Source organism: Neopelma chrysocephalum, unplaced genomic scaffold (assembly GCF_003984885.1).
Source record: "Neopelma chrysocephalum unplaced genomic scaffold, ASM398488v2 Primary Assembly neopelma1_22b, whole genome shotgun sequence".
NCBI classification, from domain to species: domain Eukaryota; kingdom Metazoa; phylum Chordata; class Aves; order Passeriformes; family Pipridae; genus Neopelma; species Neopelma chrysocephalum.
Window position 1 is genome coordinate 15,838,178 of NW_020897690.1, and position 16,284 is coordinate 15,854,461.

General features: G+C 41.8%; 1 protein-coding gene across 9 annotated transcripts in view; it reads right to left on the bottom strand.

Annotated features, from left to right (window-relative positions):
- Positions 1 to 16,284, bottom strand: part of IKZF1 (IKAROS family zinc finger 1) — a 108,505-nt gene that overhangs the window by 67,998 nt on the left and 24,223 nt on the right. Inside the window, exon 1 of one of the 9 annotated variants that reach the window (XM_027680744.1) lies at positions 261 to 319. The exons of the other annotated variants lie outside the window; for them this stretch is intronic. The gene's annotated coding sequence lies outside the window, so the exon portion shown is untranslated. Of the gene's footprint in view, positions 1 to 260; positions 320 to 16,284 lie in introns of those variants that run through there. 9 annotated transcript variants of the gene reach the window in all.

A 16,284-nucleotide genomic window follows, 5' to 3' on the forward strand; every position in this document is an offset into this window, starting at 1 on the left:
CCTGGATTTACACACAAGCTGCGGATCAATGTTTCCAAACTAAAAAAAAAAAAAAAAAAAAAAAAAAAGAAAGCGGGTGGGACGTAGAGAAGGGGAAGAAACAGATAGGATGCGATGGGATGGGAGGACCGGGACCGGGCTCTGCAGTCTCACACTTAACGCTACCGGCAAGCCCTCCTGACCCGCGCATCGCAGCCGCCCGGGGCTGACCCGCCACCCCGGGGGCTAGTGCCCGCCCGGGACCCCCCGCCCCGCGGTACCTGCTACGCCGAGGCCGGGGCGGGCGGCAGCAGTGGCAGCGCCGCTCCATGTGCCGGCGCTGCCCCGCGGGCGGAGGCTCGGCGCCCGGTCCCTCCCCCGCCGCTCCCGCTCTCCCGCCCGCCTCGCGCGGCCCCCGCCCGCTCAGCACCCGCGCACGCCCCCGCCCCGCCGGGAACTGGGCCGGGGTCGAGGCCGTGCCTGGGACGGCGACGGGGCGGAGGGGCTTTACCTAGCGAGGTACCTGCTACCGGGGCGCCCCGCCGGCTGCGCGCATCTGGAGGAGGGGGAGAGCGGCCGGGCTCCGCGCCGCCCCACCGGGCGCTCGAGCACCGGACTCAGGCGGGTCTCCCAGCGCGGCGGGCAGCGGCCAGGCACAGCGATGCGGCCGGGAGTCACAGGGCGTCAGCTGCACACATCCACCTGTAACGCTCCAGAGCTCAGGCTAAGGGCTCAAATCATCCTCCTGTACTTCAACACAGGCATTCGCGTCCCACGCTTTTTAAGCACTTGAATTTAACCACCGGACCAGAACTTAAGCAACTTACTTAAAATCGGTGGCAGAGACAGTCACTGAAATGCTTATGCTTCAGACCAGACGGCACGGCAAACCTGATGGAAATTACTTATGCTTGATAGTTAAGCAGATATACACTCTGTGGAGGATCAGGATTTTTTTTTGGTTTTTTTTGCTGTGCTTCAGTTTCTCGTCTGCAACATGAGGATAATAATACTTCCTTTCTCACATCCTATCTTTATATTTGCTCCCATATGAGAAAAAAATTAGACATAACTTTGTGCATGTTAGTAATCGCATTGGCTTCAACTGGACAATTCAGAGCCAAAAAGTTAAGCAAGCATTTAAGCATTGGAAAGACCAGGAGCTTAGAACACAAGCTCTTTGAAATTGTCTACTACTTATTAAAAGCTTATACTGTACAGCAAAATTAGGTCTCCGAGGCTAAGTTGTCCTCCTTCTAGAACACGAATGGCAGGACTATACCTGGGGATTTATTTCAGTCACTCCTTCTCTCAGAGAGGCTCTGCAGACGTGATTGCTGTGTTCTTCACGAACTAGGGTAGTATCTGGATATGTTTGAGATGAACCAAGTATACCTTGTGCTTCCCAATTTTTTTATTTTTCACACTGTGTCTTTAAAGAGATGCAGAACCCTCTTTCTACTATAACTTATAAGTAGACTTTATGGATTTGATAGTGTTGAAACTTGGGGGAAAATTCTCCTCATATCATTCCAGAAGACCCCCATGTCTTCCAGCAGGTTTGCATACAGGGATTCAAGTGCATTTGGCCAGTGGAATCACACCCTGGCAGTAAAAAGAAAGAGATTTAAAAAATATCCACAAAAGATCCATTAAAAGGTGCCACCATGTACTTAGTAGACCTTACCTTTCTCCAGCAAATCACAAAGAGCTCAGCCTCAGCAGGACTGGGAATACAGGTGGTCACACCTTCTTCAGAAGCAGAAGCTGGTTAACTCAAGGGAACACAGCAACTTTCCACAGATACATGCCTTTGGATATTTTGGAGTGAAAGGACCAACACTCCACTGGGAAATAGCTCTTTCAGCAGGTGTTTGCTGCTCTCCTGTGCTTCAGCTGCCATAGGGCCCCTGCACTCCAGCGCACCAAGGGGGAACTGATTTGGCATGTATTTTTTTAAGGCAGGTTTCACACTGCAGAAGCCACGATGTCTCGTTAAACATTTGATACAAATGTTAAGGCCAGAATTGAGTTGCTAGACGTGTGTGAGCTGAGTCTGCTAAAGTCCAATCTTGTGAATTGTAAAGGATCTTCTGCAACCCACTGCATTTAGGTTTGTTAACAGCTCGTAGGAGCTCTCTGCAGATGGTATGGAAGATCCTTTTAAGGCTGAAGCCCTGGAGAAGGAGCAGCAGTACAGCCACGGCAGCACTGAGCTCACTGGTGGCAAACTGTTCTCATGTACAGCAAGTTTCTTGCTGGGAGAACAGCAGTGGACATTCTGAAGGGAGGTCCACTGTCCCAGTGATGCTTACCAAGCCCAGAACTACTTTGAAAAGATCTGTTAAGGGATAGTTGCAGATATACACTTAGGCACTTGCCTGAGGAGCCACATTCTACAAGCCTTTTCTTGCACTATTTCTACTGACATTATCGGGAATTTTGGATTAAAAAAAAAAAAAGAGTGGCCTTATAGTTGTCTAATTCACTGCCAGCTAAATCTTATCGCAGGCAAAATCTACTTAAGAGACTTTTCCATTGTTATCAGATTTACAGTGGGAAGCATCTAACAAGGCTGCATAGTGAATGATTTCCTTCGGATTTGTTCTTAAATACAAATAGAAATTGTTAATGCAGGAGGTACTATATTTCTACTGCTGTGTATTATCATTTACCATTTATTCCTTTCCTACAGCAGTCTTACCAACTGGAATCCTCAAAACGGTCAGCATGCCACATTCGTGCTGCTTCAGTCCGTTACCAGACAGGTGCTGATAATTAAATACAAAAGTACAGCAGAAAATTTTTGCAAATTGAGAACCAATAGAAAAGTGTTAAACACAGAACGTGTTAGGTGCAACAGCTGGAGTGTGCCAGGCAGGTGCTTCTCTCGCCTTTCCACCAAAAAAATTATGTTTAATTATTCAGAGAATTACCTGGGCAGAGTGTCCAGAGGCTTTGTTGTGGGATTGTGAACCTATTGGGTGAGTAGTTCTCATTCAGTTTGGAAAACACAAGTTCTGATCAAGATGAGGATAGTGAAGATTTATTAGAAACATGTTAGAGGCACAAAAGGGTAATGGATGTTGTCTTCTACAGCCAGAAATCTCCCTCAAACCATGCTTTCTACTATAATGCCAAGTATGACCAGGTTGTTTCACAATCCTTATCGTAGCTGTTCTCTCACCCTGAGAAACCCCTCACAGGACTATTTTGCTCTTAAGAAGGCTCTTCACACTTTGCAGTGCCACAAGTACCTAAGAAAATATCATGGACCTCACACTAAACAGTTGGTTGGCAGCTATTTGAAGACAACATAGGAAATACAGATCGTTGCTCTGATTCCACATAATGTCTAACATTTAATAGATCTTTCTTTGTTTAGAATCTTTGATCCATTAAACTGTAGTCTCAGATTTTTTAACTTTAGAGAAGAACTCTGTCACCTCTTAGTAAAGCTCTAAGGCTTTTACCTCAAAAGCATCTCAAAGTTCCATGGTTTCCTCTCCTTACACATCATGGGAAATATCACCACTAAAATCTTTTTTTCCCATCGGTCTGTTCACATAATTTTCCTCTTTGCATTGTCGTAATGACTTCTCAACCACTGTTGCAACACACTTATTATTCACTTTTCTCCCAGCTTACCTTACATCGGCTTCCCACTACCCTTTACTTGATCTCTCCCATCATTCTCGTTTCTCATTTATGTGTAAGCATTTCAGGCAATTGCCTCTGCACTTTTTTTCCCCACATAACTTTTCTTCACCAGCTGACTTCCCTGAACTCAACTACAAGTCTCTTGCTCTCTCGAGTCTGTGTATTTTCCACTAACTTCTTTTAAGTCTTCTTTTTACAGTTAGGAAGTCCCTCCTTATGGTTTTCTGTGCCTCAACCTCTCTGTTCTTTCTTTGTGAGTTTCTTACCAAGAAGCCAGAGAAAATCTTAGTGTGTTATGGAGACTAACACAAACACAAGATAAATAATTGCTGTAACAATGCAAGGAAATGGGGATGACAGATGATCAGGTATGTGAGATATTAATGTGTATGTCACCAATGGCTTTGTTAACTCCTTTCCTTTTAAGGAATAGTAAATACAAAGAGAGGGGGTTTAGTTTGTTTGTGGGTTTTTGTTTGTTTGGGTTTTTTTACACTAGAAGAATACTTTACAGTAAGGAAATGTAATAGGCTGAATGTGACTGCAGACTGCAGACGTTTTTATCATCAAGGACAGGTGCATATTGTATGACTGTTGATGGACTGATGTGTAACCATGAAGTTGAATCACATTTGCTATTCAGCAAGGAGCATCTCAAGTTTATATGTATTTACAGTTTTAGTGGAACTAAACTCTCTGATTATGGGTGTTCTTTGCTCTCATGAGAGCATACATGCACACATACACAAAACACTTGGGAAGGAGCATACCAAGGACATCATCAGTCCCACACATTCTATCATATCACTGTTTGAAAAGCATCCCTTCTAAAATTTCCTGCTCATGGTCACATCTGGACCAAAGCTAATCACAGACCAAGGACAAATTCAGGAGCTCTCACTCACATCCAGCCTGTTATCTCGTTTTGCTGGCTGATTGGCATTTTCACTTTGATGGCTTTGGTAACCTGAAGAATCTGTTGGAGAAACAACTGGCCAGTGGGTCTGCCTACAGGACAAGTATGGTGGAGACAGGAACCAGCCACATCAGCACTCCCATTTCATAGTGTAGACACACTGTAATTGTTGCTAATTATTTTTAGGTAGTGCATGGAGATACTGGTTTATAGGTGTCATTTTATCACAAGCTGTTGCTGTCTTCTCAGGCAACATGAATTGCCTAGTCTGTTGAGCAAAATGGGACATTCTTGATCACAAGCTAATCAGTTTTGTCAGGGACTTGGTTACATACGGTAATACCTTGGTGTCGGGCGGGAGAGAAGGACACAATTTCCTTCTACAATAAGAAAGTTCTGACTACAGAAGACTAAGGCACTAACGTCAGCAACAACAGCCTCAGCTAGGATAGAACTAGAGCTTCAGGTATTTTAGTTGATGTCTAGTTTATGCTTATTATTTTTTGTAACTGGTTTTACATAGAACATACATAAAATTTAACTTCCATTTACATCTGGAGGCAGCTATTGAAGTCCAACAGTTATTCTAGACTTCCAACAAAACTGAGAACAGAAATGCTTTAGTCAGAGTTACAAATTTAAAATTATTTGTGTGGGGAAGAGGAGACTGAGGAGAGACCTCATTGCAGTCTACAACTTCCTTGTGAGGAGAGGCAGAGGCACAGGCACTGATCTCTTCTCTCTGGTGACCAGTGACAGGACCTGAGGGAATGTCCTGAAGTTGTGTCAGGAGAGGTTTAGGTTGGTTATTAGAAAAAGATTCTTCATGCAGAGGGTGGTTGGGCACTGGAACAGGCTCCCCAGGGTCACAGCACCAAGCCTGACAGAGTTCAAGAAGCATTTGGATGATACTCTTGGGCACATGGTGTGAACTTTTGGGGATGTCCTGTGCCAGGTAGGAGTTGGATTCAATGATCCTTGTGGGTCCCTTCCAACTCAGCATATTCTGTGATTCTCTTACTTAAAATGCGTCAGAACAGGACCACTATCATTTCTGTACTAGTACATATCCATAGGATTCTTTGATCAGACATGAGAGAAAACATGCAGACTCCAGCACAGGGCAACAAATACAATGAACGGACTAGAACACCTCTCCTATGAGGAAAGGCTACGGGAGCTGGGACTGTTCAGCCTGAAGAAAAGGCTCAAGGGAATCACAGTATCTAAATACTTAATGGGAGGGAAAAAAGAAGAGGGAGCCAGGTTCTCCTCAGTGGTGCTCACTGATAGGGAAGAGACAATCGGTAATGGATATTTCACCGGAACACAAGGAAGTACTTCTTTTGTGTGCATCCAAATATTGGAACACGTTTACCAGAGAGTGGGATCTTCATCTGTAAAGATATTTAAAACCCAGCTGGACTTGGTCTGGGGCAACCTGCTCTGGCTGACCCTGCTTCAGCATGGTGTTTTGGTCAAGAGCTTGTGATTAGAAATATTAGATGTCTGTTTTTCAGACATCATTAAATTTAAAAAGAGTTCTTCTGATTCCTTCTGATCCCTTCCAAACTTATAGCTGTACTTCAGTGCAAATTTCTCAACTAATTTTTGTTTTGGAAAAGTGGAGTAAAACTTTTCTAGGTATACAAAAGGGGTTGAATTAAGAGGGTTTGTCGCACTTCCTTTCGCTATCCATTGCATCTGAAGTTCAAAGAATTTGGGGGTTTGGGTTTTTTTTTTACATATATTACATGGAGGTGCTACAGCTGTCTGTTTACAGGATGAAGACCACGGTGGCTAGGCCCTAATCTACCCAGGCAGAGATGAAGATGTTCCTGAGCCTAGACAGATACTGGATCTATTTCAAGATCAACATTGTTAACCAGGCATTTCTTCACTAATAAAGTTGTTTAAGAGTTGACAAATTATTCTTTTGAAGGCCTACTGCCAAAATTGATCCTACTGGAGAAAGTAGCTAGAAGTAGAAAAAAGGTATAGGTTCATTTTTTCTTAGCCTTAATCTTGACTTAATAAGGAAGACATTAGAAATTTAAAATGATAATTGACTGGTAAATGGACAGCTCATCCTCTTCGTCAACTACTCATATGGTTACTACCTAAAAATTCATATGGACAGATTCAAAAACTTAAAAGAAGATATCTGTTGGATTTTCTGGAAAAGGTGAAATGAAACAAGTCTGTTGTCATTTCAATGTTGTCTACTAAGAAGCAGAAAGCAATGGAGAGTTGTGTTAGTGAACTGACGTATTGGTCATAGAGGTTTACTTTTTCATTTTCTTTTAAATCCGTCTCCTAAAGTCTCTTGGCTATTTCTTTCAAATCACAAAGCTCTAATGAACTCAGATTAGAAAGATCTAGAAGTATGTTACTGTCAATTTTCAGAAAGAATAAACTATTAATAGTACTTTTAATAAGTTTTAATAAGTTTATACCTTTATAATAAGTACACTTGTTTGGCCCTAGAAAACAACACTGTTGTCTGTGAGGTCTGTCATCTTCTACAGGCCCCACCTTGCTCAGGAGACTGTCCCTGGGTATAGCTAGTGATGAATTATAACTTCTGATACTTGCTGCACATATGTGCCAAATACCCTGAGTCTGGAGAAACAAACCCATTTTAAATAAGCTTATCTTTGTCCCTTCCTATACCAACGTATTTCAATATACCTGAGAGGGTACATCTCCTCTCTGAACTATCTTATTTATAGTTAATGATAACAGGTATGTGGTCAGAGTGCCATTGTGGTCAGAGTGCCATTGTAGTCAGAGTGATCATTGTGATCATCGTGATCTTTATCACTTGTTCAAAACCTTTTTTGTTTAATGGCATTTGAAAGTTGCTGTTAAGGAATCCAAAGGGGAGATGTCTTCTATAACAAGCAGCAATAACGAAAGCTCTGGAGATTACTGCTGCAGTCCAAGCAAGAGGTTTGGACAGTGTTCACTGTGCAGTTTTAGTGAACCATTCAGTCTCCTTGTACCACGGTTCCTTGGAGAACACGACATAGTTAACACTTCTTTATTTCACAAGGGTTTGATCAACATAACTGGTCTTTGATCAACATAACTGGTCTACTCTGGCCTCCAGTTGGGAGGTCTGGAGACACACCATCTATAACACTGCTGATGCCTTTGAGAACACATGCAGGATCACTCTCGAGGAGAAAAGACGATGCAGAAAGAATCGTGCCCTGCAGAATATACAGCCTAAGGAATCTTTCTGCTGTGCCTTTTGCAACCGGACTTGCCTGTCTCGTATTAGCCTTTTTTAGCCACCAACGCGCTTGTAACAAACGTGGGTAGAGCCCTTCCCAAATCTTCATTCGCAAAGCCTAGCCATGATTTCACAAGGGTATTCAGAGAACACCATAAACATTTTGAAAATTTCAGAAAGTGTGATAAAGGATTCCATTGTGAGAGGATTTCTGCAGGGCAGACTGAAGCTTCTCTGCCTTCTCATCGAGCCAGACAGATGACAAGCCAGCTGTGAGCTCATGATGTATTAACCTTAGCTGGCTGCCAGGTGCCCACCATGCCAGTCCCTCACACCCCTTTCTCAGCAGGACAGGGGTAGACAATATGGTGAAAAAGCTCATGGGTCAAGAGAAGGACACAGAGCACACTCGCCAACCTCCATGATGGTGGAAACAGACTCAACTTGGGGAAATGAATTTACTTTATTGCCAATTAATAACAGAAAAGGATAATAAGAAATAAGAAACCCCATGAACCTAAAAATACCTTCTATCCATCCCCTTCTTCCCAGGTTCAGCTCCACTCCTAACACTTCTACGTTTTTCCCTGAGTGGTGCAGGAGGATGGGGAATGGGGCTTGTGGTCAGTTGATAACACTTCATCTCTGCAGCTCCTTCCTCCTCACACTGTTCCCTTGCTCCAGTGAGGACTCCCTCCCATGGGAGGGACTTTATGAACTGCTCCAACATGGGTCCTTCCCATGGGCTGCAGTCTTTCAGGAATTGCCTATACCTGCTTGGGTCTTCCACGGGACCTGCAAGAAAACCTGCCCTAATGTGGGCTCCTCTCTATGACCTGCATTTCATTTCCTGCCAGAATGCTGCTCCAGCGTGGGCTCTCCATGAGGTGCAGCTTCCTTTGGGGCACATCCACCTGCTGTTTCATAGGGTCCTCTATGGTCTGCAGGATAGATATCTGCTCCACTCAGAGCCTCTGTGGGCTTCAAGAGGACAACATCCTTCACCACCATCTTATCCCTGGACTGCAGGGGAATTTCTGCTCCAGCACCTGGAGCACCTCCCCTTCCTTCTTTAGTGGCCTTGGTGTCTGCAGGGCTGCTTCTCTCACATTTGCTCACAGCTGCTGCACAGCATGTTCAACCCTTTCTTAAATATGTTTTACCAGAGCTGCCATTAGCACTGCTGATGGCCTCAGCTTTGCCTGGCTGGAACTGGCTCTATCTGACAAGGGACAGCTCACAGAAGGCAATCCCTGCAGCTTCCCCCACTACCAAAACCTTGCCATGTAGCCTGATGCTAGCTTGAAGATACCAACACAGCTGTCTGACTCCCAGTGTAGAGCTGTTTACACCAGGGGATGCACAGCATAGGTAGGGAACATCGTGTCTGTTCCCTTCCTCCAGGTGCAGGCCATGCCCATTTGGCAGGTAAGCAGCTTTGTAAGCCTGGGCTTCTAAAAAGCTGTATTTCAGATTATTTTTATTATTTGCATTACCTAAAAACAAGCAGATGCCACTCAGGGTCTAGGACTCCACACGTGGCAGTGTGCAAACAGTTTATGAACCAAATTTAGTCAGACAATGGATCACCAGCAGCTACACACAGCTCAGGGAACCCAAGGAAGAGGTGAGATGCTATCAGGCAAGTAAATAGGTCAGGGATTGAAGCACAGAGTCACTGCAGTTGTTATCAAATTTTGTATTATTTGTATAGTTTCTGTTATCCCACAGCTAAAAATAGGTTCAGGGGAGAAAATAAATTATCTGGGATAGTACATACAGACACATCCTTCCCAGCACTGAAAGAAGAAAATGATGATTGGAAAAGAGAATGAGCAGGCTGGGGAGAGTGATCAAGGATACGAGACCTTCCTAGCAGAAGTACAGGAAGTAAGTATTAGATTAAACCAAGGATGGAGAGCCCAGAGCAGATAAAAATTCCCCAAACCATGTGCTAAGGCAATGATGTTTTCAGCATTTTGAATGGACATGAACAGGAGAGGACAGGCTTGTATCTGACAAGGGTAGGAGACAAGGTGAAAGGTGACTGAGGCACAAGGTGATGAGGATTTAAACATGAATTCCAGCTACAGGCAGGCTTAGGAAGTGTCCCACCTGGACAAAACCATACAGAAAGGATCCACAGCTTATTCCCTATGGGAGGATATAATAAAGGTGGTTTGAAGGGAGGGTTACTTTATTTATTCTGGTCGGAAGCAACATATATTATACATTGTTATTGTGGTGTTGATCATGTCAAGAATACACATAAACTGTGTAGCTGTCACAGCTTCTCTTTGTCCCAAGCCTGCCCCTTCCCTGGGTGTGTCCTTCATAGCGAGCGCCTCAGGAGACTCAAGATGGAGATGGGTGATATTAGGGTGAAATTACCCATAAAGAAAACATTTAAATAAAAATGATTAACCCAGTGTTAGAGCTATTATGGGACAGAAAAGAAATGTCAGAGAAAAAAAATGTGTACCATGACTGCCCCATTACACTATAATTAGTTTATCTTTGTATAATTTATGGTTAGCTCTATGTCAATGAATTCCAGCCAGAAGAAGCCCCTGGCCTGAAGCAAGGCTGCAAGAGAGAGGAGCTGGTGATGCCTGGATTGCACAGGATTTTTAAAGGTGTCCTGGGAACTCAGATGTGCTCCATCCTTGGAAATTAAAAGGAAATATCTCATTCTTGTACAAGCTAATTGTCATCGAGCTAGTTACAAGCTAGGCACCTAAATATCTTCAGACATTTATGCTTAGATTTCCAATTTTACCTAGGTACAGGTAAATGCTTTTAGGAAGAATTTGGAGTATTGCTCAGTGCTTAAATTATATAATCAGTCTAATGGCTCTTGATAGGCATCAGCTGAGTTTAATGAAAAGTATTATTTATCTCAAGGGAGGTGAACAATTTTTCTTTTTCTGGTTCTCTAACTCCTTCTTCCCTTTAGAGACTAATATTTGACTAGAAAAATAATCATTAAGAAAGTTTATACTGTTAGATGGAAATCTCGCCCAGTTACCTGACTTAATGACACAAATATCCAGTAGTATGTATATATTGATGCCTTGAAGTGAATACCAGGATGTTTTGTCCTGCAAGGTAAATATTGATCAACATGTACAGTGTATTTTCCCTTTGGATCAATATGCCTGTTTCTTCTTAAATCAATAAGTACTTATTCTTACATAGAGGAAAAGTTTGTCTCATAATTGGATAAAAGTGGGTATATAGCAAATGAGAACACTTTTCTTGCTTGCCTCCAACAGTTGTGGGGCTCAGGGTTTTAAAAAAAAAGTCAAACTGATCATGTAAAATGCTGCATATGAGGTTCAAAAAATACTATCACTCACGTCTGCCGAGCAAAGTATAGGAAACATCCACATATATGACCCAGCTTTTAATCAGAACGATTGATGCTTGGTGAACTCATCTGAAGCAGTGAATATTCCTCATTATTTTTTCTGCTTTTTTGTTATTTTTAGCTTCTTGGAGCATTTATTTGTGCATATGTTTAAAAAACAGGGATGAATTTCCAGGGAATCCTGGGACCTGTTTTGTGATCTTAAAGCTTTGTGTCCTAACTATTGTTCAATTGCAACTGATACCCTGATTTTGAAATGAGCAGACATGAGAATTTGACCATTATTTCAGAACTTCAGCATTTTCAGAATCTGCAAATTTTCATATTTTTTCCTCTCTATTACAAACACATGTAGAAATTGTTTAATACAAAAGCTTTTGCTGACACCTTGTTGTTCTTGTCATTACCAGTACAGGTTAAAAAAAAAACCCAAAACAACCACAAATAAACCCCAAACTTTCCACCTCCAAACCTAAATAAATTCTGCTTTATTAATGCAAACTAGCCAGCTATGAGAGTGCTAGTATGATCAATTATAAGTGAGAATTTGGCCTGGGAGATCTCAGACTGAAAATGGTAATATTTCAACAAAAAATTTATACGAAAGCAAAGTTAAGAATGCTATTTAAATATACAAAATCAAACAACTAACAAAACCCCTTTATGTTTATTCTGTCAGTGCCTTTTCTTCCATGAAGAATCTGGGAAAGAAAGAAGGATGAGAAGCACTGTCACATTTTGAACATTTAAGAATAGAGACACTTTACAAAAATAAAGTAACTTCAGATTATTAACTAGATTAAGGCAGGGGAAGTAAAAAGATTCATGAACATACACACCTTTTCATTTATCTTATGAATAAATGTATAACTAAGTAAAGTAATAAAAAACTACTGTTACCCTCTAAAGAAATGTAATTAGGGTTCTCATTTCTCTCCTACTGCAGTAATACTTAAACAAAAGAAGCTGTCTGCTGAGTTTGGCTTTTGAGGGGAAACGTCTATTTTCAATCTCCAGTATTTCCAGGTGAAAACATCTTCCAATTCATCTGATGCATTTATGCCACTATTTGATTGACTGCTATGTGGGAACGTAAGGTACTGTTGTTAGGGCTAGGTTGCCATCAGGCTGCTATTTTTGGCTAGGATGGAATTTTCAAACTGCCTAAAATAAAGCCAGTGTATGGTGGCATAGGCTTCCAAAATTCAATTAGGCCATTTGGAGGGAAATAATCCCCAAAAATACTTTTTCCAGTGAAATTGTTAAGTATAATGCACACCTTCAAATACTTGTCAATCCATTTTGTACCCTGGATTTCTGAACTCGTGAGGGAGAATGCTCAAGACTAAGCACTAACTCTCCCACTGATAAGGGAGGTGGAGATCTAGTAGAGGGAAAGTTGGTCGTGGCTGCTGCTGCTGCTGAGAAGAGGAACCTATCCAGCAGCCCCCAGGGTGAGTGGAAGAGAGACCCACCTGGCAGCCCTTGAGGTAAGTCCAAAAATTGAAGGAATCATACTTTCTTTACTTATTCTGAGGCCACTGTAGCAATTGGTCACAGCTGTGTACAGCTGTTTGACCAAAGAACTGCAAGTTGTAAGTGCATAAAATTCCTTATATTGCATGTTTTTGTTAATAAAATGGGTGGCAAATAACAGATGACTTCAACTGCACTTCACTGTGCTACTCCTGTTCAAGCAAAGGTGAACACTCTACACTCCCAATAACATCACTTGCTTCATGTCCTGCAACTTTCCTTCACCACTCCCACAGACACAGGAATTTTCCAATTATTTTCCTCTAATTCTTCCAGTTTCTCCAGTAACTCCATCCACCAAATCTTCCCTCGATCTCCCTCACACCCACTCTTACTCCCTTCATTACTTGTGTTAATCCATCTCCTCTGTTCCCATGTCAATTCTACAGCAGGCTCTCCCATCCTTGACTTCCCTTGCCTGGCTAGTTACCTCCTACATTTCCCCTTCATATCTGAGCACATTGAGTGTACTGTCTGCAAGCACTGATAAGATTTCCTGTATTCCACTTCCACCCTAAGAATGTCTAATCTGGTTTCTGCACCTTTTAGTCCACTGAAATTAGGAACAGCTGAACTTGGTCAGATCAAAGGACCATCTAACCCAATATTCTGTCTCACATAGTGGCTGAAAGCAGATACCTGTGAAGTATTATCAGTATGGGCAAGGATATAGTGATATTCTCCCCACCACCCCCAGCTGTTCTGGTTAAAATCTCTAATGATCACTTTACAGCCAATTTTCTTATTCTTTTCCTTCTTGCCCTGTTTGCATCCTTTAGCATTATCTCCTTTCTCTTGATGACTACAAAACCAGTGCTGACTTTAGGTTCTCCTCATAGTTTCATCATGATTTTTGGAAGTCCCTCTTGTTCTTTAACCATTTTTTGGGGCAGGCTTCTGGGATCTGTCCTAGACCTCTTCTCCTCTCACTCCTCCTCCAAAGTAAGAAGATGTAGGGTGCTTTTCCAGTTAAAACTTCAGCTAACAATTCCATATTGACAGACTGATCAACCAGATCTTTCTGTCTGGTTTCTGTAATTTTCTGTCCAAACTGAAAGTTCAACCTTCTCTAACATGCCTTTCAGAATATTTCTCTTAAGCCCAAGTTCAACAGTGCCAAAACAGGTGTCATTTCTCTCTCTTGAGTTCTGACCACGACTTCCTTCTGAATCATAGTACACCGAATCAGCATCCTGCCTCTTTTCTGACACTGTCACCCAAACCCCTCATCCTCAACTCAGAACTCTCTCATGTTTTTCACATTCAGACTATTGCAAATACTTGAAAACTATTTCACATTTCTAAAAATTATTTTGGGTATACATCCAACAGTGGTAACAGTTAACTCCGAATTCTCATCCCCTTGTATCTTGATTACTGCAAAATTCTTTCTTCGAATCATGAAAAGCTGCAGTTCATGTTCATTCAGAACATGGATGCAGATTTCATCATGCTTGCCTGCGTCTTTAACCAAATGAAATCTTTTCCTAGATACCTTCATTCACTATTCATTCCATCACTTAAAAAAGGAATGAATCTGGGTTTGGTTTTTTTTAATTCTTTCTGGCCTGTAATCTCTCACTGCCTACCAAAACGTAAGCTCTGATATTCAATGGACCTTTGCAACTTGCCTCCATCATTCAGCAATTTCTTTTTCAAACAAGAATCTTTGCTCTCCTGCCCATGCCACTCCTCACTGAGAACAGCTCCTCGTTCTACCATTTCCTTTGTTTTTTCAAAGTTTTCATCTCTTGCCTTGTGGAAACCAGACTTAAGGTTTCTTAAAGTCAAAAACAACAGCCTATTTTATAATAGGCATAGAATGACTGAAATTTATAGTTATAACATAGTGGGAAAGGCTTTGTGTGGACTACAGGATGGTTGTTTGAAGAATAAACTGTATATTATTTCAAATCATAAGAAATCAGTATATGAATACTTTCAACATTAGGATAGCCTTACTTCTCTTGGTAAAACATCTATTATTTCTGACACTTAAAGACATACAGTCAGCACTTAAAAAGTCCTAAATAGAAAAGAGTGCAACAAAAAAAAGTCTTGATTTTGCATTTTTTCCCTTGCAATTACTTTTCCCAAGAAAGAAATACTAAACATTTTATACTAGTATGAAACCAGATTATATGAACTCCACTTCCTTTTTTTCTCAGTTGATGAGGGCGCTATTTAGTAGTTAGAAGAAGGATAAAGCCCAAAGCAATCAAGAAAAACGTGAATGATGATGAACACTGCATGGGACAGAAGATGAAGCCTCCAGCTGCTTCTGCCAGCACTGCAAGAATCACTTCAGTAGGATGAGAAAAGCCAATACTTTCTTGATTAACTGAGTGTGTAGAGTTTTGGAAGTGGTTACTTTTCTTGAAGCACAAACACAAAACACAAGACAGAGGAAATCATATCATTCATTACCCACATGAGCCTGTGGTTTGGAAAGACGAGCAGTTGGCTTTTGGCAGCTGCGAGGAATCATGGGGACTCAGATAGGGCCAGTCTGTCACACACTCCATATGCTTTCTTGCTACATTTTTCCTCCCCATTTTTTTTAAAATGCAGTAAGCATGCTGTCCAAGTCTGCCAGAAAAAATGAATTACATAGGTGTCCCCTCACTCAGCTATCAAATCCTTCTCTTCCAATCTACTAAATAAAGAGAGGGGCTGTTGCATTCATGAAAAAAAAAAAAAGGAAGGTAAAATCGTTTTCATGCAAGCCCATACTAGAGAATCAGGAAGGTATTCATTTTATTTTGTGTATCTAGACAGTGATTTTAATGTTATGCAAATGGAGCAGGCAATTCCTAATCTATCCTGAAATGCATGTGTCAGAGCTCTTGTGTAGTACAGGTTACTGATGATAAAAACAAGATGTGTTTTTATACAAGGAAGGCGCATGATTACCAGCTTTAGAATTTTTTCTTTCATTACAAATTTAAAATAGGACAAGCCAGTGCAATGGAAACTGAGGGGTACCACCTCAGAAAAAGCTAATGTCAAGTTTGACAAGCATTGTTTGCCTCCCTCCTTGAACCCAGAACAGCTACACATGGTAGCAGTCTCTTACACTTCAAAACAGATTAAGAAGAAAAGCTCCTATTAATCCTTAGTTCACCATTTTTCTTTCTTTTCTTTTCTCATAAAAAGGAAACATCTTGTCTAAAGAATGCCTCCAAACACTCGGTTGAGTTGAGGTTGTCGTGATAAGGCAATCTTCACATCAGGAGGCTTTTTCAGAGAGGAAGAAGAAGCTCAGATATAGGCAGAGTCCAAGCCTCAGACCCAACTGTCAAGAAAGCTGATGAACAAAGGGTCTTAAACTGACATTTATGTTGCTGTTATATGCTTAGGTAACTTAGTAGGACAATCCAGAGTCCTAAATCAAGACTCATCTCCCACCTCAATCTGGCAGCCTCTTGGTTTATGTTTCCTCAGTGAAGTTAGGACCCTGCTTTACCCCCCAAGCCAGCAGACAGAGACCCTGCACACAGACTGTGCATCCACAGAGATGTCCCTCCTCTGCCTGAGCAAGCTCAGATTTACTTGTGCACCCTGCTGGTTGAATCCCTGTAACTC